This window comes from Ptychodera flava, chromosome 16 (genome assembly GCF_041260155.1).
Source record: "Ptychodera flava strain L36383 chromosome 16, AS_Pfla_20210202, whole genome shotgun sequence".
Classification (NCBI taxonomy): domain Eukaryota; kingdom Metazoa; phylum Hemichordata; class Enteropneusta; family Ptychoderidae; genus Ptychodera; species Ptychodera flava.
In genome coordinates this window covers 14,970,008-14,997,435 of record NC_091943.1, presented here as the reverse complement: position 1 = coordinate 14,997,435, position 27,428 = coordinate 14,970,008, and the positions used below count along the sequence as shown (strand labels likewise).

Here is a 27,428-nt window from a genome sequence, read left to right as displayed (position 1 = left end):
CGGTCGGCAACACACATGCCTGTCACCGTGGATTCTATTACTTTAAAATAATCAATGAAGAAAAATACCAATTCAAATAGATCGATAGATAGATAGATATACTTTATTGTCCATAAAAACATGGAAAGTTGTCTTTAAACATCAGGGCCGCTATAAAAACACCAAATACGGACAACACCATACAAAACAATACAATAGTTACAGACAAACACAACACTTAAAATGGTGTTTGCTCTGGTTCTCCGGATGGAATCAGACATATTCATATTTAAAACAGCAACTGCTGACGGTATATATGACTACTTAAAAAGATTCTTCCTAGCCCTGGGCACAAGTAGACGGCGTCCCGAAGGCAGATATTGAAACTTGTCATTCAATGGGTGAGATTTATCACCAAGGATGGATAAACCTTTCCTACGAAGAGCATAAGTATACAGTTCTCCAAGATCTTTTAACTTTGTCCCGACAAGTCGACTACATTATGTTTACAATTTTCGTTAGTCGCATTCTCTCTTTAACAGAAATATGACCAAACCATGTGACAATGTTATAAGTTAGAATGCTTTCAATACAGCAACGATACACAGAAACAAGGATGTGACTGCTAACATTGAAACTCTTTAGCTTCCTCAGAATAAATATTCGTTGGTGAGCTTTCTTATAAATTTTGTCTGTATTCTCTTTGAAACTTAACTTCTGGTCTACTATGGACCCTAGATATGGAAATGATGATACTATTTCAACCTGTTGGTTGTCAATGGTAACAGATTCTACTTTTTCTAGCTTTCTGCCATTATTAAGAACCAACTCTTTCGTTTTTTTGATATTTAAGGTAAGAAAACTGTCTTTGAACCATGAACACAGGCGATTAATTTCAGGAAAGTAGCGTGACAAGGATACTTCGCCTTTTAATCTGGCAACTAGTGCCATGTCATCAGCAAACTTCAGCAAAGTCAACAAATTATCCGATAACATGATTTCGTTCGTGTAAATTGAAAAGAGTACAGGCGAGAGGACGCAACCTTGTGGCGCACCAGTATTCAACGTTAGTTCATCGGACATTGCATCATTTAAACTTACACGTTGAGGTCGATCGCTTAAAAATTGCCTTATCCAGAGAATGATAAATAAACAGTTGCTTTAAAAAAATCAGTTCTAGCTCATTTTTTTAAATCCAGAAAATGCGTCGGTATTGCTCTGAGAATTAAACTTGATTTGTTGAGAAGATCATATACTCGTAGTGACCGCAGTGGTTGTCCTTAGAAGCGGGTGCCGGGTAAATAACCCGGCTGTTTTGCATTTTTTCCGGCTACTTTTAACGTCATTAGATTATTTATAAACCTGTAATTTCGGGATTGCACTGCAAGCTGTTTCATAGACGGCACACGTACGATTAACAGATGCGCGACCTCTTTCCCCGCATGGAACTGCACAAACATAAAACAGTTTCTAAATACCCGTTTGTGGCTTTTTGAGCCCGATCTTTTATTTGTTAAATAGTGTGATTGGCTGATGGACGCGCCTATGGTGCTGTCTTTTTTACGAGCAGTGTAATTGGTTTGATTAGTATGAAGGTCATCTCAGGTCATGATTTTTAACAATGGCGTCAAAAAGAAATGTGGCGTCGGCCACTGGCACCTTGCCAATGGAATATTTCATTTACCCGAAGAAAGCCCGTTCGAAAGGTATACTTGATTCCAAAAAGATATTTAGTTTACGTATGAAAAACTTCAATTTCGCTGAAAAAAGCGCCGAAAAGATGTGATTTTGATCGACGATTCGAAGTTCATGAGACTGCAGCTAGTTTTCCGCCGCCGCGCTGGCTGCCAACGTCACGGTCACTACGAGTATATGATCTTCTCAACAAATCAAGTTTAATTCTCAGAGCAATACCGACGCATTTTCTGGATTTAAAAAAATGAGCTAGAACTGATTTTTATTTTTCTTGGCCTTATACATGGGAGTCTATGGAGAACTGCCTTATACATGGGAGTCTATGGAGGTGTAAACTAAAAAGTCCTCTAACACGGCCAAATTCGATCGCATTGTGAAACAAATCGACGTGCATCTGTATGGGGTTGGGTACTATTCTTGTGCAAAGTTTGAAAGAAATTGACCAGGGCATGTCTGAGATATCTGCGTGAACGGACGGACGGACGGACTGACATGACCAAACCTATAACTTCCCCAGGACTTCGTCCGTGGGCACTAAAAACAACGCAACAGTTATTACAGCTACACCGGCGGTAGGTTCATATCCAGAGCCCCGTACGGTCTGCCGCCGTCGCTTGAAAACCTTACCTAGATGAAATTTTGTCTATAGGCTGAAATTTCGCCGAAGTTTGACAAAATTGCATCGATTTTTCAGGTTCATATCCGACATTTTTGAGTTTTGAGTGCAGACAGAAATAAGTTTTGAGGCAACATGGCTGCGACCCCATGTTGACCCCTAGCCCTGCGTACGATGCTATGTGCTACAGCTAACACACAGCATCGTACGCAGGGCTAAAAGTAGCGAGAGTTGCCGACATCGACGGTTATTTACGAGAAGTGAATAAAAGACTGTCATTTTTGGAAGCGATCGAGTAGCTGAGGTAGTAGGCTGGGATGCGACTTGGGCCCAAGAACGCTGAATTTCGGCAGTAATTTGGCTTTTTACGTCAAGTCCCAAAATGGATTTGAAGTCACCGAACCTACGTACGGGTCTTTGCAGGGCTGTGGTGAGTGGGGCGATTAGCTGTAGCGGAACACACAGCATCGTACGCAGGGCTAGTTGAGCCCAAGTGAAAATGTGTTCGCGATCAAATCTTCCTACATTTTTTTCAGAATTTTCGACAAAATCATTGCTTCTTAAATCTTTTGTAAAATATAAAATACTAAAATAAAAATGCGATGTGCCATGTCTCCAGATTTCTAAAATATCGTTCGTTGACCGTTCGACGGAATACTCATTTCACAAACTTGTGACGCAGTTGAAATTCAATACTGACCGCCAAATAATCTTAATGAGACGAGATCATTCTATACATCCTCCAAATTATCCAACCATTCGCGTTAGAGTTCAGCTCGCTTAGAGTATCATAACATTCTTCGGCCTTCGTTTAGATCGACCCTAATCTCTCCCATTCAGGAAATAAATACACAAGCTACCTTGACAAAACTTCGTGCACCATCGAGGACCAAACGCACTACAAATCTGTCTTGACGTCATCATCTCCTTACATGGTAATCGGCATACCGTATTTTTTAGCAAAGGAGACACAGAATACGTCGGAGTATTCAGTTTCAAAACGTATTACATTGTGTGATGTTGTCAAAAAAAGTAATGTTACTGCAGTGGTATAAATTACAAAACACAAAAGTTCAAATCAGTTTATATTGACTGGCTTTACCCAACATTTCATATTGTTTCTTATGCCAGATTTGACCACGTGCTTACTGGCGACCCTTTACATGCAAATTTTGTGTCAAATGGTGTGTTCTGCTGGAAAAACAAACGTACGATTTCTATATGAAGGAGGCGAAATTTGCCCTCAAAACTCGAAACCACCCCTTTATGGGGTGTACCTAGCTATTTTGAACGAGCTTCTCGAATCTGCAGCTCTATTTCGAAATGATGGTGTGGTTTTCTCAGCTCAAGGATAAGTGTTCTCCATCGCTGTGGGCATTACTATTCTCAACTGGGGTACAGTTTCCAGTCGTAATGTTTTCATTGTGTCCGGGATATAAAACTTTCTTTTTCACACTTAATACTTTGATTAACAATAGTCCACATCTTGTCAGCGATTAAACATGCTTCAAGTTTAAATGTTAAATTCTGGTCTCGAGCCCTCTTGTTCGACCAAACTGAAATTACCCCTCCCACTTTGGCTCGTCCAGTGGGTGTAGCAAGGGTCGTGCCATCGCCTAGGAAACGGAGGGTGCATTAATTGTTGCATTTCGATGCACATTTTGATTATATTCAAAAGATTTTGTGGCAAAAACTCAGATAGAGAAACATTAATATTCACATCTCACTTATTCAAGACTGGCTGAGAGCAGCACTTCCATTCAGTTAACATCATTACGCCATTTATTATGCCAAGAAAGATGAAGCCAAGACATTTGCCCTCCCTGGTCTCAGCCAGAAATGGTTATACCTTACAGAGTTTTTCCCACGGAATGAAAACAAATGTACTTGGGCTGAGGCCCAAGTACAATAATAATAATTTTATTGAGCTCTACGACCCCTTTCGAGGTATGAGAGTACATTTACATCAAAATCTCTAAACAGGAGATAAATACATTTGAAAAAAGTTCTGATAAAAGACTTTTAAAAGTATTTAAAAATAGCACTAAAAGTAGAACAATTACATGCACATACGGAAAAATACATAAAGCAGAAAAAACTACTTAAACTTGTTCATAATGAGGTTGGCGAATTTCGCTAATTTTGAGAGATCATGCAAATTCTTACTTTTGAAGAGATTCTCGAACATGACAGTGTTAGGACGTGTATAGTAATAACTTTTTACATAATTTTTTCTTTCATTATTTAAAGCAGGACATTCTAATATATAATGCATTTCATCACCAATTTTGCCTGAATTACACAAAGTACAAATATTACTAATATTATTTTGGTAACGGTTGGAAATAGGGAGTTTGTGGCTACCACAACGAAATTTAGTGAAATTAATTCTGTCCGTTGCGTTGAGCTTAGATAGGTAGTATTCAGAGATACACTCATTCTTGAAGATACGATAGTTTGTACATAAAGTATTTTTTTGGACCTCGCTGTGCCAATTTTGAATGCTGATATCTTTCATACGCAACTCCAAACTGTGTTTCACCCATTTCTTGTTAACATTTTTATAGTCATACCAGATATTAGAAAAACCACACTTGTCAAGAACACTTTTGATTTTTACAATCCAAGGCGACTTATAGCTGTTGTTATCATGCATGGACTTCAATAATCTAAACATGGAACAAGACAATTTACTCTCTTTGGAAGATATCAAGTGTATCCAAAAGTTAATCATACGTTTTTCAATAATAATATCCATACTGTTTTTTCCCAACTCTTCGTAAACCATACAGTTCGCTGTTCTAGTATTTACCCTTAAAAGATTTTTCAGGTACTTATTATAAAATGTGTTGATTTGTTTTGGATTTTGATATCCCCAAATTTCACACCCATACAAGAGTATAGGTGTGACAAAAACATCAAATAACTCGCACTGGATGTCAACAGGGAGATTAAGACGTTGGGCCTTGGCTTTTAGACTATACATGGCACGCCTGGCCTGATTGACCTGTTTATCAATTGCTTTTGTAAATTTACCATTGTAATTAGGGAGTGTACCTAGATATGTGTATTCATCACAGACTTCAATAGAGTCTTTGCCAAAAGTAAACTTGTGCTTTTTAACTTTACCCTTCGAAAAAATAACAACCTTAGTTTTACTTGTGTTAACCGTGAGGTGCCAGTTATTACAATAGGTATATACAGCATTGAGCGCATTTTGCAACTCCTCAGCAGATTCTGCAAGTACAATGGTGTCATCAGCATACAATAACACATAAAGACGCAGAAATACTTCAACATCGTCGTCACTAAGTACAGAGCAAAAATCTTTTGAGAGCTGATCTAATCCTCTATAACTTCTACTGACAGAATATTCAAAGTCATTGAGATAAATAGCAAATAACAGTGGCGACAGGTTTTCACCTTGTCTAACACCAATATTACAAGTAAATAATTCTGAAAGACAGTTCTCATTTTTTACACATGATTTGGCATTATCATACATATTATAAATAACATTCAAGACTTTACCATTTATATCATGACTTATAAGCTTTTTCCAAAGGGAAGTTCTATCAATAAGGTCAAACGCTTTTTATAGTCGATAAAAGCACAGAAAATTCGTTTGTGTCGAGATAAATATAAGTCAATAATACTATGAAGGACAAAGATATGATCCATTGTGCTGTAACCCTCCCGAAAACCAGCTTGTTCTTCGCCCAGCATGCCAGTGCTCTCAACATACCAACTTAAACGAGCATTTATAACAGAGGTAAACAATTTCCCAAGACAGCTCAGCAGAGTTATGCCTCGGTAGTTGTCGGGGTCATCAATTGACCCTTTGTTTTTATACAAGGGTTTTATGATACCAACACACCAATCATTAGGAACAAAACCGGTATCCAAAACCACATTAAACAAATCAACTATAATCTCACGTACATTATCAGGGCTGTTTTTGATAAATTCATTGATAATGTTGTCTAAGCCACAACTCTTATTATTCTTCAACTTTCGTACTTGTTTCATTAGTTCTTCTACTGTAATGGAGTTATTAATGAAAGTATTTATAGAATGATTTAGGGACCTAGGGTCATAAGCTTTTTTTTCGGGGGCATCCATAGGATTGTTCTTCTGACTTAAATTTCTGAAATGTTGAACAAAAGAAGACATAGGCACATTTCCAGAACCTCCATTTTTGTTTTCCACTCTATTGATAATATTCCAATAATCTTTAGAATTCTCCCTTTTCAAATTTCTCAATTTAGTATGCAAATCATGGTAGTAATTTTTAAGCTTCTGCTTGATCAACTTCTTGTAAGCTTTGTTCATCTGCCTAATTTCAATTTGAGCTTCAGGGGTTTTCATTTTTTTCAGTCTATTCTTGTTTCTTATATAATAATATCTATGTTCTTCACAAGATTTGTCAAACCAAGGTTTACTACGGTGGGTTTTACGTGGCCGTTTCCCAACAGGAGTGTTTTTTGTGATGCCAACAGACATAGAAGTACTAATAAAAATGTTACAAAGGTCAGATGTCAAGGAATCTACATCACCTTGTTGTAAACTGCATACATTTAGTGTGTTAAGCCTCACTTTTAAATTGTTAATTGCTTGTATATGGTCATTGAACGCTTCTTTGAAATCACCGGCCAATTCGGCCTGCCATTTGTTTTAAGGTGCTTCTTACATGTTCCTTTGGGAGGCTCAAAAATAGGGACAAACTGAGAATTCTCAATGGAAGGTTTTTGAATATGCTCTATGTCTGTTTTAATGCTTAAATTCACTGGGCAATGCACATCTGAGAGACAACTATCAAACGAATCAATTTCGAAATGAGAAATTAGTGGGAAAACACTAGGTGAAGCTATAGCATAATCAACTGTACTTGAACCATTGGTTTAAAACATGTAAAATTGCCAACAGAATGGTCAGTCCCTAACCTTCCATTGATGATTTTCAGATTGAGGCCTTTACATATCTCTAACAAATTACGACCATTATTATTCATGGTTTTATCAAGATTATACCTTTCTACAGTAATTCCCAGATTTTGCAAGATGTCAACGCTATCATAAACTGATTCAGTACAAGGATCAATACCACAATTCAAAATAGTTTCATGTTCAATTGTAGTGAAATCACTATGGCAGCCTGTCCTGGCATTGAAGTCACCCATGAGTAAAATAGGGCAGTCAATTTTACTATTAAACATACTTAAATCTTGAATTAAGAGCTCAAAGATATCCTCATGATGATAAATGGAACCTTCGTGGGGAAGATAAACGGCCCCTAGTATCATTGGCAAACCAAAAGCTTTTTCATCAATTTTGATCCAGAGAATGCTTTCAGAGACTGACTTATCATAAACAGAAATATGCTTGTAGTAATGATCGCGAACAAAAATGCCAAGCCCATGAATACCACCAAATTTGTGATGGGTGCATTTTTTCATCATAGGAATATATTTGAACCCAGGAAAACTATCATTATCAACTGTATCGGTTTTGGTTTCACTAACACATACAAAATCAAAGTTTTGAATATAATTATCAAGTATACCAAGATCTATTTTAGACTGCAGACCGCAGATGTTGATGCTAGTAAAATTGACATGACGATGAGGGTATTTAGCGTAATTGTGATCATGTAAAATTGCACATTTGATATCATTAAAGGGGTCGGGCCTGTCCTAGTTTTTAAGATAGAAATTTAACTCATTTATTTTACTTTCAGGCCATCCAACTTTAAACAAGTCATCGGGATTTTCAATAGTGTGTTTTTTTTCTTGACCATCCTCGTTCAACTTACAAAAGATTTTGCCGTCGATAGTCCAGACTCTGCCTTTAGTCTCTCGCCTTTCTTTAGTTCACGTACTATTTTGCTTCTCATGGGGGTTAAATCATCCTCTATGTATACAAATCTTCTGTCGGGCAAATTCTTCAGTTTCCGTTTATTCTTCATTAGCTTGGTTTTAACATCTCTCCTTACAAACTTCACGATAATTGGCCTTGGTTTCGCATTTGACTAGCTCGAGAGGTGGGTAGACGATGACTGGTGCTAATGTCGTCTGGTCGCAGATGCATACCAATTTCAGCTGCCAGAGCGAGAGTAATTTGATTTGTATCTTCATTTGGGGTTTCACGAATACCATATATTCGAATAGAGTCTCTACGGCCATACTGTTCAAGTTTGTCCATGTCGAATTTATGAAGCTGCACTTCACTTCTGAGCCTTGCTTGTGACTCTTGAGTTGACTTAAGCTCGTCTTTTTGGTTCTGTTCGGTGGTAGCTAGGGTATCCAGTAATTGCTGAGTAGAGGCATTCACTGCGGCTGTAACAACTGAGACAAGTAGGGGTTGTATATATTGAATGACTTGGCAAACAATGTCTGCAACCATTGTGGCATTGCTGTTACGGGTATTGTAGCTCGATGATTTAGAGTCTTTTGGTTGGCCAGACACCTTTTGCGAGCTCTCATTTACAGCATGTTCAACTGCTTCAGATATGACTTTACTGACAGAGTTCTCATTCTTGGCTTCACTATCGTTCTCGCTTAGTGCTGAGAAACTATTTTTCATATGCGGTTGTCTTTCTTGGCGATGGCATGATCTTCGAAATACACTAATCTTATATCTATGGGCGTAATACTCACTCTTCTCACTCACTCGGCAGCTTGGATGCGGTAATCTTTTGTCAGGGCTGAGGTCCAACGTGGCAGGAACGTGGCAGTGGTGACACGCCGCACTGACAACAAAGGTTCACTGTCCAGGTGGCTGCAAAATGTAACTCGCACAAAAATTCAGCAAGGAAACTTCACGCAACCTCCAACACCGTTGATAAAAATACACCAAAACAACGCAGGAACAGAACATACAGGAACAAGACTTGACATACAGCATCTAAACTTGACTTGACGACGACGGAGAAAAAAATGCACAGACTAAATGCACAGACTGTACAGTTAAAAGCAGGTAAAAATCAGGAGAGAGCAAGAGACACGTCCGTCCAATGTGGGTGGCTGTACTGGCGAAGCTGTTATTGCTGATATGTGGCGTAACCATTACTATGGCGTTTACAACTCAGTGAATACGACACATGACCAGAAGTTTGTGTTAGATGTTGTTGAAAAGTGTACTCTCGAAAATGATTTCATTGTTTACCCCAGTGACATTAGTGATGCCATAGGGAAACTACAGGCTGGTAAATCTGTTGGCCCTGACTATCTCGCAGCTGAGCATTTTATGTATGCTAGCAGTAAAGTTTCCATTTTAGGCTCAGTATGTGTTTTATGGCGATGTTTGTGCATAATGTTTGCCCTAGTCGCCTATCCGATACTGTTTTAGTTCCCATCATAAAGGACAAAAACAACAATATCAATGACAAAAGTAACTATCGTCCGATTGCAGTTTCGACAATTGCTTCTAAGCTTATGGAATTAATTTTACTTAGAAATATTGAATGTTATCTTGAAACGTCACATTACCAGTTTGGTTTCAAATCCGGTCACTCGACCGATATGTGTGTCTTTGTACTTAAAGAAGTAATCAATTACTATAGAAAGCATGGTAGTAATGTCATTGTCACTTTCATGGACGCCTCCAAGGCATTTGACAGAGTCAACCATTGGGTTCTCTTCAAAAAGTTGATTGATCGCAAAGTACCAGTGTATTTTGTCAGATTTGTCAGATTTCTCCTGAGATGGTATCGAACTCAACAGACTTTTATTCGCTGGGGTGCATGTACCTCCAGTGGTTTTACTGTCTCCAATGGTGTAAAGCAAGGTGGGATCTTGTCACCAAAGCTTTTTAATATCTATATTGATCATTTGAGCTTTATGCTGTCTAATTCCAAAACAGGTTGTAACATTGGAGGACTTTCGTCAATCATTTAATGTATGCTGATGATATTTGTCTGATTAGTCCTTCTGTCAAGGGAACTCAGAAGTTAGTCAATATTTGTAGTGACTATGGTGATACTCATGATATTTTGTTTAATAACAAAAAGACCAAATGTATGTGTGTGAGATGCGATTCATCTATGATTCGTCACATTCCTTCTGTGTATCTCAATGGAGTTAAATTAGTATTTGTCACAAAGAAGACTTATTTGGGTTTTGTTCTCAAAGATCACTTTCGAGATGATGACGATATCGAGCGACAGATGAGATGCTTTTATATATCAGCTAATATGCTTATGAGTAAATTTTCTCGATGTACTTTTGAAGTCAAGAGTGTTCTTTTCAAAACATATTGTAATCAATTGTATGGCGGTCCAATTTGGATGAAATATTCTGTTAATATTATGGGGAAATTGAAAGTTGCTTACAATAATGCTGCTCGTCTTTTATTGGGTTATGATAAACGTAGTAGTGCAAGCTCTATGTTTATATCTTACAGAATCAATAACTTTGATGCCTTGCTAAGAAGGCAAATTTATGGTCTACAGCAAAGACTTCTGAGAAGCAGTAATGATATTGTACGATATGTGTATGACTCATTATATTTAAACTCCGAAATGATAAAGCTATGGAACAAGCTTCTTTTTGTATAACTTAACCAAGCTGTGTATATTTATCACCAGATTTTCTTTTGTTGTTATATGGACAATGAGTCCGAAATAAAGTCTATAATAATAATAATATAACTATATATATATATATATATATATATATATATATATATATATATATATATATATATATATATATATATATATATATATATATCGAAGTATACAGGTGTCGTCGTAGGAAATTACAGTGCTCCATGCTAAAGCAGAGCGTTATAAATAATAGCACAAATTAATTCAAGTACGAAGTAATAATATCTTTTACTTAAGTTTCATACATCCTGCAATCTTAAGAAAGAAGAAGCGAAAGATATATATATATATATATATATATATATATATATATATATATATATATATATATATATATATATATATATATATATAGATAGATAGATAGATAGATAGATAGATAGATAGATAGATAGATAGATAGATAGATAGATAGATAGATAGATAGATAGATAGATAGATAGATAGATAGATAGATAGATAGATAGATATAGATTGACAGAACGCCGTCGTATCGTAAACGGTTATCCTATGGCCAGGCATTTTGTACCTCTCCACACTGCTGTACGGCTGAAATGGGTATCTTGGGTTTACTTTCTATTCAACGTAAAGAAACAGCTCGTCCAACCAACGAAAAAGTCTCTAATTTACAAGTTTGGTACACCGACACCAGCTGGTATTGGCGTTCTGTTCATCGACTTTCAACCCGTTCGCGCCCCTGGCTGCTACTTTGTCAATTGTTTTAATGAATTCAGTCTCTTCTTCTATCTTCGTTTTCTGCCCTTTTTAATCACTTACTGACGAAGGGTTGTGTTTTGAAATGTCTTTGCTTTCAGTGCTCCTATTCTAGTATTTTAATCCCGTTTTTTTAATCCTGATCTCTGGTCCATCGTGAAAATGAGTGTTGATCGTCACACGTTGCCTTTTATCCGTCTTACTGATAACTTGGGAATCAGTGACTCAGCATACAGAAGGCTAGAAAATATATCGGTGTACCTTACAAACCTTTCAATTTAAGTTGTTTTAATACGGAGGTATGTATCTCCTAGGGAAAGCTAATTGAGCTGCTAGACGGCGAAATTTAAAGCACAGATTCTATTACTTCAACCGCAAATAACATCGTACCATTAGTAATTTGACGGATCTAATTTCACGAGGCGACATTAATGCGCATCTGGTTCAGCTTAGAAGGTCTAAGAGTCCCAAATATCTTTAATTCCTGAACAAGACCAAGAGATTTTCGATTATGTACTATCGTCTATGTGATTTCCAAGCCTCTGTAATTAAATCTCTCCAGAAATGTGAGCCAGGATAATTCTATTCTTGTCAGAGTAAAGGACACACGTCAGTATCGAAGGGAGGAGACAAGGCGGTAGTTTGCAAGATGACGTAGATTTACTTGACATGCTCACTCGACATGTTTATAGGTTCATCGCCACTTAAAACGAGATGCCTAGAGGTACATGAATGTGGAATGTGTACATGATGGGCACGCACACAGGCAAATGTACAACTGCTTCAGTGTGCATGCCCAGCCAGTAGCCTCCATATTCCTCTGAGGGGTAGCTCCGCCGCTGTTCTCCCATGTATACTGTTTTTGTTCGTCGGCCAGTGGTGGTTCATTAGGAACGTAAACTTCATTGAAACAGTGTTCAGTGCGCGCACCATGTTAAAATTGTCAATATGGCGCTGAAATTGATGATCCCAACTACATGATCCGTTAATCTCTCATGGATATAATAGTGCTCAGGCTTTAATTAGCACATTCGTTCTTAAACGATAATAAAACCATGTATTTTACTCGTCTACAATCTCCAGAGACACCTGCGACTTCTCGTTTTCACCTCATTGAAACTTAAGTCTGCGAGCCGTTCCAATTCATGTTGTACTTCTCAAGATGAACACTTCACGGTCTGATAACTAGGGAATCTTATCCAACCGAAAGCGACGAATTTGATATCTCTTACCAACAGTAAAAGAGCTAAAAATCTGTTTAATACAGGTAAAGCGCGTGAGTCTGTGTCTTTGCCATGTATGTTATCAAACATCGTGATGCATCCCTTAGTAGCCTACAATATCAATGTTGGTGGCGCTGCAGCCTCTGTGACGGTGATAATAATACACATTTATGCGATAATTTACACATAAAAAATACGACACCGAGAAGTGTAGCTGTACATAAGACCATAAAGGTTTAATCTCACAAGTCAGCAGGTTCGACAAGAATCTCAAGAGAATTCCGTGGAGATAAATGCCTATCTGAAATGGTGAAAAACCCATGCGTGAAAAGTACTTTAATGCAATTAAAGTACACTTCTTATTGTCAGTTAACAGATTGGGCAGGGCCTGGGTTGAGCATTTGTGCAGTGCAGTCAGAGACAGTCGTATGTTCAGTGATAAAATCGAGCATCAAGTCAGAATCAGTATCGGTGTCCTTCATTTTCAGTAAATACATGCCATGTTTTCCCAAACAATATACATTGATAACTTAGGTCAAATCAAGACTGGCGTCATCTTCGTCATCTGGCGTCATATATATATAAATACATACATACATATATATATATATATATATATATATATATATATATATATATATATATATATATATATATATATATATATATATATATATATATATATATATATATATATATACACTTATATAATATATACTTAATATATTTAATTATATATACTTATATTTACTTACTCACACACACACACACACACACACACACACACACACACACATATACACACACAGAATAGAATGCAGCCGCCATTTGCATAAACACCTGACAGTATATATACGTAGCAATAAAACCGCCAGTATCACTCCAAATTTTGTCAGGTCAGTACACGAATCGTACCGCCGCAAGAGGATGCTAATGTTGCTTAAACAATTGCCATTGTTATGGCATATCAGGGTACCAAAGAAAACCCGCTCAAGGAGAAAATTCGCTTGTGGATTTGTGTGCCCTTTACATGTCAAGGAGAGGTGAAACACTTCCAAACACGCAATAAATATACCACATTCCTAGTGCAATCTCGTTTAGCTATATAGACCAAGGATTTCACTTTAAGGAGCATCTGCTGTCTTCTTACAATATATTCTGGTCGATGACAGACATGACGCCACTACATTTAGAACTGATGAAGGCTAGTTTTCAAAGTGCTTTAATTCCAGATCAAAGTAGTAACCAACATTTGGAAACTTACTGGCAGTGCCGGGACTTTCGCCTGAAGAGACAAATCAGTTTCACTTTAAAATAACAATATAAAAATGTTTTGTCCAAGAGCCAACCAGATTTCACATTATTTTTATTTATCCAAGACACTCGGGACGCAGTAAAGATTTTCTTGTGGATAATGTCGCAACATCAAATCCAATATACAAACCTACCCTGGGATGGTATCAAATCTATTCTATTGTTCTAAAGATATAACTCCTGCAATTAGTAAGATTTGGATTCCGATAGTATGACAAAAATAAATGAGCGGTTTATGAGAATGTAAATCCGTTTTTCTGCTTGTAGCAATGCGACAGTTCCTGATAATGGAAATGTGACAACATTAAAATTTGCGAGTCCTGTAATTTTCCGGAAAATATCTCGCGGGCGAAATGATGTTTATCAAAAAATGGAAACTTTAACTTACATTTATCCGTACAGATGTGATAAATATGCCGTGATAGAATGCACACGTACAGAAAAAACGTTATCATTTTGCTACATAGGTCATCAATAAATCATTATATTCATTATGCAACCTGACAGTTCAGAACAGTAAGATTGAGGGGCTGCATCCATCTATAACACATGGAGATATAATGTCCCATGGTACATGATGTACCGTCAAAGGAGAGAGAGAGAGAATGTGCCGTACAAACCTATTTTTCACGTTAGTGTGACCAGAACGGGACAACCCCTGCCCCTCCCATGTAATGTAATAATATCTTGCGTGGGTGCAGAAACTGGGGTTGCAATCGTTCTTAAGGTGGAACACACACATACACATAATAATGCTCATACAGGGGCACAAATACAACCAGACATGTAGGCAATACAAACAATACTTTGGTTGACAAAAAGAGAGCTATCCCTAGTCAGTCTTCAAGATTCCGCTACGTTCAAACTAGCAAGTCTCGACAACTTGAGGACATCGACGAACCAGCGAACTGGGCAATATGCTATCAAACGAATATTGGCGCAATCAGTGATTTACAATGCTTCATAAATTTTTTATTTTCCCGGCATACGTGATGTATTCAACCTTCAAATATCAGTATCAGAGGTCAAATGTCGATGGAAATGTCTATAATGTTACTACAAGTTATATATCTATTGGTCGCAGTACAGATAAACGTGTTTACACGTTCTATTGCGTAAAAGTCAGTTGCTCTTCTCCTCTTCTCATTACATCTACCACGAACCGCCCACGTCACCACATATGTTGTAGACGTCACACAAACAGTTGTAGTATGCTGGTATATTCGGCAGGTAATCAACACACATGCTGTCGCGTTTCTGGGGGGCGTCGTCTTCCTCCGACCTCTTTTCTTGCGGAAATCTGCTCCTGCCTGTGATCTCTGAGACGCAACACATTACGACAAGGATAGCGACGACCACATACTTTGATGTCATAGTTGACTTTTTGACTGTGTTGCTGTTGCTTTTTGGTTCTGCAAGAACAATCGTGTAAAATATTTATTTTTTTGATGTCTGTTATAACCACCTCTTAAAGAGTTTTTGTACGACTATCAAATTTACGATTTTTTGATGATCTTGTAAATGTCGCTTATACCTGTAAAGTAAACCAGCCAATTGCATTAATTTCAAGAAATATTGGCCCGGGGAGCTTTCTGGTGAAGACACATCTGATTTGTTTTGAGCTACTTTAATCAAAATCAGATTGATAAGGGAAGAGAATTCCCGGACAGCTGTCTTCCCATTTAGATTTGATGGTCTCCCTTGTTGCTCACCAGTCTTCCACCCTTCCCATTCTCCACAAGGAAAAATCACTACTGACTCTCCTTTTATTGCAAAGTTCCTTTAATTGCCTTCTCGTCGCCGAATGATTTTTCTCTCTTGCTAAAAATGAAACCCCGAAAACAACCGCATCCTGATCCCCGCAATTAGACTTTTTCCAAGTTGTCCGCAGAAGGAAAAAAATAATATCCCTCGTCTTCTTTATATCTACAACTTATGGCCGCCTATATACAGAGATCACATGCGAATACACTTGTTAATTTCCCGTTGCTAAATCATACAATACCACCACCAACACCACCACCAACAACAACAACAACAACAACAACAACGAAGACGATGACAACATCATCATCATCATCATCATCATCATCATCATCACCATAATAATCATCGTCATCATCATCCCTAATTAGGCACACAGATGGTACTGGGTCAACGACGCCATCCAACTTACTACTTTCCCCGGAAATAAAAGCACCAGTACTTAAACATGACTTAAACATGAAGTACACTGCTCACGTCGCAATCTGCAATCCCTAGTCTTTTCACTAGAAGGACAGTGAACATCTAAACTCGGTCTTCTTGTCTTCAACGTGTATGACGTTTTGGAGAAATGTTTGTAAGGTTGCGGTTCAAAACTTTCTTTTTTATTATTTTCGACTTAAACGACCACATAGTTAATTAAGGCTTAGTAATCTACACAGGTTTACCAAAGACAGGGAGAAAAATACCTGGGGAAATTGACTACGTATTACAATGGTAAAACGTTTGGAAAGAAGAGTTAATTGACGCGAAAGAATCGATCTACTTTGATATAGAGTATGTGGCAATTTAGTATATTGATTTTACGACGCAAGTTGCTGACCGAAAGAGTGGATTGTGTGGCATCACGTATATTTTTCTAAAGGGAGACAAGATGGGTACAACCGTAAGTTGGACGCCATCACCGGTTTCATTATATATCTGTCAAACGCATACATTTTTCATACAAAATCTATGAATCGTGTCTTCCCAGTACAATTGAAGGCGTGTCGTCGTGCTTCCTCGACAACCCATCTAGATCCCAGATGTACAGTCATATTTTCGAATGTGCGATTTCCCGTTTGCAACTTGAAAACTGATTAAGATTCAACTTCCCTTGAGTGCCCTTGGTTTTTCTCTTCTTTCAATTGCTCCTTGGTGCAATATCCATGTTGCACACACTGATTGTTTCTCAAACGAGTACAATAGGCGACTTGCATTCCATATTTCTAATCTGCTTTACATTTCATAAGGATAGATATATCATTGGATTTTTCTTAAGTGGGAACCCCTTCCTAACACGACATTCTTTAACATCGGAATGATTCGTCGGTAAGTAAGCAGTGGATTATGTGTTTTTGGTTGTTCTCCAACGGTAATATTTGTGTACGAGCTAAATTCTGTCAGAACTCTACGAATTATTCATATCTTAATCAAAATATCCGTTTCATAACATTTTAGTAGTTGAATCCCTAAAGATGCATTAGGATACATTGATACCCTATTAATTCGTGTTTTTCTTTAAAAAAAGACAGAAAGCACTTAACTTTACACAAAATCTTGCACAGGTCAGCAAAAATTGTAAGATCTTGAGGATCAAAAGTTTGACCCCGAAGCACGCTCTGCTTAAACGCTAAACAAACCGATAATTTCTCCTTGACAGTTGTTCACATGCTTGTTGTTTCTAACCCAACAGAGAAGGGGGATGATTGCCCCAAGGTGATTCTGGAAGCAACGTTGTCTAAATTACACGATAATATCTCATAACGGTAGGCTACTTGCTAATGTACCTTTGTCCAGAATATGAAACGGAAATTATTCAAATGATCATAGTGAAGAACAAGAAATAGAGGATAGGGACTTTGTAAAAAGTGCAATAAAATGCTAGTCTCCGCTTAAAAATGACCGGCTTGTGAAAGAAATCTTCAGATTTTAGTGTAGTAGAAAAACGGCATTGCTAGTATGACAGAAAAAACGCAACACACTATGCTGCAAATCTTATCGCAATACTCAAATTCACTCACCCACTTTATGCTGTAATAAACTGTTACGCAGAAAGAAAGACGGCGTTCTAGGTTCTCCCCTCTAAAGAAAGTAGCTGTGCTTCAAGGGGTACCAGGATTCTCTACCACAACTGACACAATAGCTAGTAGATAACTCTAAGGTCGTACAATCGTAAACATAACATATTATTATCTCATGAAATAAGCAAACATTTACATATAGGCTTATAAACGGCAGAATGCGATGACGCGCGCTCTTATTATTTTACTATGCAAATAACTACTAAAATGTATAATTATATACGATAAAGAGGAGGGGCAGGTGAGCTATTCCATCGATCATTCATAGCGAATGCTTCTGATACTCAAAGGGTTTAATGTGAAACGATTTTGATCACTGGTGAGACTTAAGTTCGCTTAAAATATTACCAACGCGTAAGTCGTTAAACACTCTCTATTAGCTTAAGCCCAAATGTTTTCGTGACAATTAGCAAATACCACTTTACATATCTTGGAGTTGAGCAAACTAACCGACACAATTGCATCCGGACAGCTTTGGACGCAATTGATGTCAACTTGCCTATGAACCTGCAAAACACGAACTACGAGCAAAATACCCGCCTTAGTGTCACAGTTATCTGTAATTATTTAACGCGTGTGCCTTTTCTAAGCTAAAAGTAATAAGCCAATTTTGAAACTTAAAGCACCCGCAATTTGTTAACTGTCACATTTTCGCCTACGGCGACAGGCGTGATCTTTTTCGATGTCCGTAAGTTCTTCATACATTGAGTGGATATTCTAGTACCCACGTACACAATTATATCAATAATGGTACCATGCTTAGTTGTTTGCACATGCTCAAAATTGCCAAGTTATTCATCTCGAAGCTTGTTAACACTCACATGTGATCTCTTCTTGACATCTTAGTAAGCATTCTAATGGAGAAGGTCTGGCCTTGATTTCAATGAAGAGGATACAAACAGTTTTTGAACGCTGGCAAAAAGAGGGAATATCTATATTTTTAGATTGAACAACGAGGCATGCACTTATGTTCTAACGTTAAGTCTGGACTTAGTTCTACATGACTTCTATAGAAATACCGTAAGAGGACAGGTTTGTTACTGATGGAAAAATCAAACACATTCATAGCTATGATTGGTGATTGTAGGTGACAATCAACATGTAATTCACTGCTTCGTCTATATCAATGTGCCTTGATGGGCAGATTTTGTGTTTTGTCTGTCCCCGGAGTGTACCTTTATATTTAAACAAACTCACGCATGACATATGGGAAGAAGATATCTTCATATGATACGAAGAAACGACCTAAATGACAGATCATTAAATACGATGACAAGCGGTGTGCTTTTTTGTATAAATACCCATAAAGCATGACAATGAGCGTCCGTATTGCATATACCCTAACCGCTATACCCGAAGCGACAACCAGCACGGCTCTTTTATGTCACGTTGGGAGCTGGAAGACATTCATAGCCTTAAATTCGAATTGATATCTTTGTCAGCTATCCGGCTGTCACCGCGCACATTTCATGGAGATGAGGCACAAAGCCCTATCAGGGCAAACAAATTTACAAATTACGCTGGCTCATCTCGGGAAGAATAGCATAAATGGCGGGGGCCCATGGAGAGGAAAAGAGGCCCTTTGACTGACGGCACAGATTTCCCCCATGTTTTAATCTATCGTTTCATTCATTGTGGCCAGCCAATTTGAAAATGACATTGCATTGCGAAGCCTGCTAAATGCAAATAACTTTTATCACAAGCTTGGATTATCCCCGCGGGATTTTACAGTTTTCACCTTGATTGGCGTACAACGACCAATGCCACTCCAACTCCTACAGTACTCACCAACAGTAACGGCGTTTAAGGCTTCAAAAGTGAAGAAAAAATTCAATAAACTGATGCAAATGCATGTAAAACAAGCGACGTTCTCGTGAAAGTATTAGAAATTCAGTTGTGGCTTGAAGGAAGGTGCTGACGGTGGCAGTTGCGGTGTCTGTCAGATGGTCGCTGCCCAGGAGCATGAAAATTCTTGCGATATTGATTATAAGTCCCCGAATAAGTCATCATGGTAACATTTCTGATGAACCCTTTACCATCCAAGTCTTATTTCCTTCTTGTACGATCCTGTCCTTATTGAAGTTTGATACTGCCCATGCCGCTCATATTGATTTTCTCTCTCCTCATAACAATGCATAACGCTACCTGGCTATAGCAGTGTAATATTACATGTAAGTAGTTTCAAAAAATCGTCAAAATTGTAAAGTATTTTATATCGTGTCATTTCTTTTGCTACCCTGAGGTTTGCAGATTATCTACATTCAACGATGTTTGCATTTCTGTATTCAACGACAACAAGGATACATGAGGTGGCCAGATTATCCTTTCCAACGCTCTCAAGTTTGATGCGCTCCAACGCTCGCTCAGGAATACATGTTGTGTAAGCTTATAGTTGGACTGATTCTCCTTCTTTGCCATACCAGTGTATGCAACGCCTGCGTTAATACAAGTATGTTTGTCTCCGCAGTTTTTTTCCACTTGTGCCTAACTTGTCGATTGTCCTGTCAGTAAACAAACATCCGAAGCGAAATAGTCGCGCATTTTGATCACTGAACGTTCCTGTTGACGGAATGATCAGACTATTTTAAAGGGACCAACCAACTTTGGTTAAGTTTAGTATGTTACCGACGCGAGATTCAAGCCTCAAGTTATTTGGGCCTAAATGTACACTGGATCTTGCCTATATCCGTGATTTGGTTTCGTGAATAAGTTACGTAAACAGCTGGTTGTTATCTGGAAACACCGTAGCTGCCAAAACAATGTCCAAGAACTACTGCGCTCCCTCGTCACAAGAGCGAACGTAAGCTTTCATGAAGAAATATGGGGTGCATCTACTTACCGTCGGAGCGGGAGGCGGGGACTGTAATTGCAGACAAGCGAAGGCACGGTGATAAAATGCTTGTTGCTATGGACAGATCGATCCTCAATATGAGTTCGAAGCTAGGGCGCCCTGTCTTTTATGGACAGGCGACACAGCACGTTATATACGCAATCAATACATTTAGGACAAAAGCGCTATTTTCATCCGTCAAAGTACATATGTTGAGGTTTAAGAAATGTCAGGTCAAGACGAAAAGTGCAAGCGGTTTATAATTATACATCCTGTCTAATCAATGTGGTAACGCGTCATTATTGAACGACACTGAGAAAGTACAGGGACGCTGAAAAATCTACATTTTTAAAAATTCAAGAATAGGTTTCGAGGAAAACTAGGAAACCTTCGATAAGTAATCAATGCTGATTTGTCGCAAGGAACGGTGTAATGCCTTTGAATTATGGTGTTCGATATTAACCATCGGGCTGATAGCCTGACTCATTCTCGAAACGTGCTTCAGTTTGTGTTACAGACTACATTGAATCGTCACGATTCTGCCCCGCGGAAAAAAATATTGATTAAAACCGCGCGTAATTCTCAGTAGGCGACAATTTTATAGCCCTAATACCGTAAGTCGACTGTTGCAACTGAAAGATTTTATGATTCAAATTCGGCCGTGTTTTTGTTTACGTACGTATGTCAGTGTTTTCTAGTAAGTGACAAGAAGCGGCTATCACTTTATTTAACTATGAGAAAAGGAACATTTGATTTTCAATTTACTTGATTATACTTGGGCGGGGGCGGCTATTATTCCTGAAAACTATTATAGAATCTTCAAATTTCCATTCCGCTAACGTCTTCAAAATGACTGGCAACATATGAGAGCTACCGTAAGATCTAGGCTTCTTGTTGTTCCTTTGCTGTGGTTTGTAATCTCCGTTATTTAAATATCCTGTGTGAACAGGTAGCTGATTGACTGGAGTGTCTTGTGCGGTCACGGCGTTAGCTCGGCAAACAAACAGATTGCCGAGCAGCTCGGTCTACTGCAGCCTAACATCTGAAACATTGTTGGGCACCGATGAAGTTGCTGAACAAATAAACATTCGATTTGAGCGAAATTAATTTGAAAAAAAGACAGCGAAAACCGTATTAATCGGCTGGCTTCAAATTAATCCACGCAGGCGGCAGAGTAGCGAACCATTGTAAGAATCTGAGTGTCCAGAAAACTGTACCCGAGGCCCTTTAGACCTGAATGGTTAGGCTTCCCTTGTGTGTACATCATAAGAAGAACGAAACACAGTTTACATAATAAATTATTTCAAGTCTAATTTTCGAAATTAATTGACATGCATCACCGTGTGATGTCACCCAAGCTCATAAATAGAAGGCTTTGTTTCTTTATTTCGTACGTGTTGTTTGCTTAAAGGCGCCCTTCTCAATCCCAGGTTCTCGCATTAGCGAATGTGTTAACAGCCCATTGACTATTTGTCATTCTTTTGGTTTCCATTGAATATTTCATCAAGTAAATAATATTTATATCAAATAATTTGATAATTGAGTTGGGGCTTTAATTGTTCGTCCAGTTTCTAAAATTGATAGAAAGAAAATGACCAAACTTCAGTTTCGTCGATAGCTTACGGAAAATTAAAAACCCACACATTATAGTGTACATAAGTAGTTTTGCGGTATTTTTAGTAACGCAATCTCATAAGATTATTTTTGGTCGTTTTTTGGTTTATTTGTTGTTGTAGTTTTTCTCTTTTTCTTTGGTGAGTTTTATTTGTCCGGCGATATAAAATAAGCAAAGACCAGATGTGAACTGAACGTGCACACGTGGTTTACAACAGATAAATTACATAGTACGCTTTACAGAACAATCATATATCATTAAGATCATTACATATAACAGGTTTCATCAACTGTCGCACGGTACTTTCAGAGTTAAATCACTTATTGCAAAACTTCATTTAATATGCAAATGAGCTGTTTATTAACTTCACACTGCCCAATTCATGGGACAATTAGATATCTATTCGATCAACATCTGTACCACGTTTCATCGAATCAATGCTGGAATTTCGTAGAATTATCACTATTTACAAAGTTCATTGAATATACAAATGAACCCTTAATTAACTTGACATTGTTCAGCACTTCACGCGACCATTAGATATTTATCAGATCAATATCTGTAGCAAGTTTTATTATATTTGGTGCGATAATTTCAGAGTTATATCACTAATTACAAAGTCATTGAATATGCAAATGAACCCTTAATTAACTTCACACTACTAAAGGCTTCACAAAACACCCAGATATCTGTCGGATCAGTACCTGCAGCAGATTTCATCAAGTTTGGTACAGTATTTTCGGAGTTGTATGACTTATTACAAATCTTCATTAAACATGCAAATGAGCTATTTGTTAACTTGACACTGACAGTACAGTTAGATATCTATCAGATCAGTATCTATAGTAGGTATCATAAAATTTAGTGTAGGAATTTCGGAGTTATATCACTAATTACAAAATAAATTGAGCAGATAATTGACATGACACTCACAGTATTATTATAATGTTCTCAGATTGTCATCTGTGAAAAGTTTCATGAAATTTTTTGCAGCTATATATGGCGGCACTGTCATTACTGTCATTACCATAGCAAACTATGTATTAAAAAAAATGATATTTTATACCTTCATGAATATGCAAGCCACACTAACCACAATCTAATCAGTTCTTGCAATTAGCATACAGTACCTGTCTTCCAAATCTGACGTCAAAAACAGACAGACAGATACACACACTAACACACACACATATGGACAAACAGACAGACATCGTTCCGACATTAGATCACGAAAATGAACACGTAAGCTAAAAAGGTTTAATAACAAGCCGTGTCTCAGAGGGCATAGTGGCAACCCATCGCAAAACACAGCAAACAGTGAGTTGTTCATCAATGTCCTAAACGTTGCAAATACCAAAAGCCTTTGTGACAGTGGATGTTCATCCCACGACGGCCAATAGACGATTTCAATTAATAAGCACGAGATATCTGAATCGGGAATCCGAACATTTTAGAGCGTCTCAGCGGAATGTGTTAAGACATCTTTTGCATAACAAAAGCGGCAAAACTACCTGGTTCGACGAACCGAGGCTCACGCGATAATAGAATGCTATATGCAAGTTGATATTAGAGGATGAAACTTGACTTGTCTGTGGATCAGGGCGATGTATTTACGAATACACGACCAAAACCGAATATTAAATATAGCTGCCATTTCTAGAGAGAACCCAACAAACCCTCAGAAGCCGTATCTATATCTCACCGCATTGTCTTGATCTCACTACCACACAATTGTCTCCCCGTCTCAATGCTAGAAGAAATGTCACAGCAAGTTTTAAAGTACGAGTAATTTGCTCGTGTGCACCCAAAACGTGATCGACATTGTGGACATTTTAGTGTGACTGTAAGGAAACTCAGAGCTAAGGAGACATGTAATAAGTAACCTTTTCTGTAATCGCTAACGATGCAGGAAAGCTCAGTATTTGGAAAGTTGGCTATATTCTGCTTTATACAATACGGCAAGGTTGTAGCTTTGAATATTGCTTGCTGAAAATGGTACTCAAATGTGAAATTTGACACACCTTAACTTTAATTTCATGTTGCCACGAGTTGCCATATCAACACTACAGCTCGTACATATTAGGAAAAAAATATGATTGAAATGAATGAAACTAAAATTGAGCAAAGTCAGACTAATTTGCAGCTGCTGGGGATGAAATGTACATACGGGTTACTGTTAATTCAGAATCCTATGTTTTCCCAGCTGAATCAGTAAGTAATGTCTGAGATCCCAATTTTTGATTCCAGTGTAACGCAACCGTTCCTTCGAGAATACAGATATCTTGTTAAGAATGTTTCCAACGCAAAACAGAGTTGGAAATCAATTCCCTTCCGTGGTTGTAATGACTTGACGACACAACTTTTACATTTACAGTCGTTCTAAAATTAAAGTGGTGATAGCGCTTTTCTAAAACACGTTTTTATCGGTGAAGTCTCTCGCTGTAATTGCGCTTAAAATGATTCACAGCAGGTCACCTTGGAATCTAAGTTCCGTTTGTGGATAATGCTTGTACTGGATATAGGGAGCAATTCGAAATAAGAGGCAGTGGCTGAGTCTTGAAACAAATTCATGGTTTAGAAACTGAACACGGAACCCAGGACAGTCAAGTATTGGCAAGTTTTGACGAACAGCAAATGCTTTAATAACATGAATGAAACACGCGTCAAACCACGTTGAAAATGTTGCACCAGAACAGAAAAACAGACAAAGTCTTCACGTGTATGTATATAATTTCATACAAAAAAATTATCGATGAACGCCAGCGCGCTTTTCAATGGCCTACCAACTGCGTCTGTTGAAATATCTTGCAATTTTCTCAGATGTAAAGTCTGGTCATTCAAAGGAGTAGAATTTCACTACATTGCGACAACATTCATTTCTCATACTAACATTATGGGTAAGTATGCGTAATAGCTCTCTTTTTTCAATTTATATTTCCCCCAATTTCAAAAATTCGTCATATTAAGATTAGATACCGCCATGAAGGACATACAGAGCCCAGCCTTCCACTTGGTTGGCAGCATGATGTTTCTGTAAGGCTTGTAATGCGATATGCTCTATGTCCAACATTTTCTAGGGGCAGGAGGAGGGGGTTGGTTGCAACCTTGCATACAGATGGCCATATTTAAGTGAGGCACCTTGGTAAACTTGAATATGCAGTTCATTATGGAAATCACTACCCTTGAATAAACATTGAGTAATAGGCGCATTTACTGGAAATCGTTTTTGTCTAAAAAGTAAAATGATGAAAATAATGCGAAAGTTTAAGCTCACGGGCCTCTGAGTCATTTGCCGATATGGCATGCAGTTCTCCAAACAGTGCCAGTGCCGAATACCTCATGAAAAGCAACCAAATGATTCGTACTGCCATACCTGCCCAAGAATGACTAGGGAATCGAATGATTCGATCTAAATTATTTACACGCTATGTATCTTATTGCGCACACCAAATTGGTGGCTGACCAGTTTGACTGAAGCGACCCCCCAGTGGCCCTGGGTTCTGACGATCACCGATTAATCAATCTCCTATGTTCCGAGACATGCGGGTTTTTTTCTTTCTCTTGATTCTAATGTTCCACGTTTAATCTACTAGGATAAAAATATCAACATATTTCGTATTCCTGCGATTAAGGAACGTTTAAAAGTAAATCACCACGCCGCCCACACTCTTTTACAACAATATCGTTCACTTTATACAGAGAAAATTTAACGTAAGCAGAGATTACAAACTTCCACGGGCGTTGTTCTCATTCGTATCCCTTCCTAATGGTGACAATTTGAATGTTTTACGATAGAAAAATCTATTTCTCCTATTCTTCAGAACTCACTGTCTGCTGTGACTCATGATGTAGTTCACATGCGTGTGTACTAACATATTACAGTCACTAACAATGTCTTCTTGCAGTTGGAAAAAGACGATAATAATAGAGATAGTTCTCTTTGTACGAGACTATACTGTTACAGTGTGGATGGGTGGATGGATGGATGGATGGATAAAAGGAATAATGAACAGATGAAGGGATGGCTGGCTTGCTGGCTGGCAAGATGTATGTATGTATGTATGTATGTATGTATGTATGTATGTATGTATGTATGTATGTATGTATGTATGTATGTATGTGTATGTATGTATGTATGTATGTATGTATGTATGTATGTATGTATGTATGTATGTATGTATGTATGTATGTATGTATGTATGTATGTATGTATGTATGTATGTATGTACAAATAGAAGACAAGTATGTGAAGGTGTGCAAAATCATGATACAAAATTCCACCATTACCTTTTTCTTCGCAAGTGATGTGTGCAACGAAAACTCTGCAATAACCAAACTCAAACAACTTACGTGGATACAAATACGCACGTACAGTTTAAAGACCCTCTCTATATACATAATTGAAGCCTTGATTCAGACTTAATGTAAGCAGCGAGAGGGAAAAGTGCCAACGGCTGCTCAAAGTTATGAGAAGGTGTCCTGCTGACTATTATTCCATCTGACGCCTTTGGGCATAAAAAGGGAGTTAGCTTGTTATGTAACACAACATGTCGTACCCACCCGCCTGGAACATTAACATTACACTTTGATCACAGTTAACCACCGATGCCGAGGATGTTGTGTCACCCTGCTTGAAAGACAGACGCACAGACGCGATAGCGCTTAGAACACTTACCGGGATACGGCACTGAGTTGTGTACGAAAATATACCCAGGAATCTACGACGAAAAGTTCTGTACTCCGAGATGCTAGCAGTGAACTGAGGATAATAACCAAACCGCTGACAAATATATACAGTCTGGGCAGTCAAATTCCCATTTGCGTATTGAATATGAAATTTTATCACAGCCGTATATGGTAAAGCGCGGGAACGAGATTTGTCGTTGCGATAATTTAGAGCTCTTAAGACTAGATTCAACACTTCTGTAGTTTACTTTGATAGGTTGCGATGCATATGAAATTAGCCTACCTGTAAATGTTTACAATTATATTGGAAATTTGAAATGATTGT

At 37.9% G+C, this 27,428-nt stretch overlaps 1 long non-coding RNA gene across 1 annotated transcript; it reads right to left on the bottom strand.

The window, feature by feature from the left end:
* Nucleotides 1–14,037: 14,037 nt before the first annotated feature.
* On the bottom strand, nucleotides 14,038–27,189 carry LOC139114102 (uncharacterized). Its single transcript, XR_011547790.1, has 2 exons — nucleotides 27,093–27,189; nucleotides 14,038–15,557 (listed from the first exon to the last, which is right to left on the bottom strand). It is a non-coding gene; the product is annotated as an uncharacterized lncRNA (long non-coding RNA).
* Between the last annotated feature and the right edge of the window lie 239 nt (nucleotides 27,190–27,428).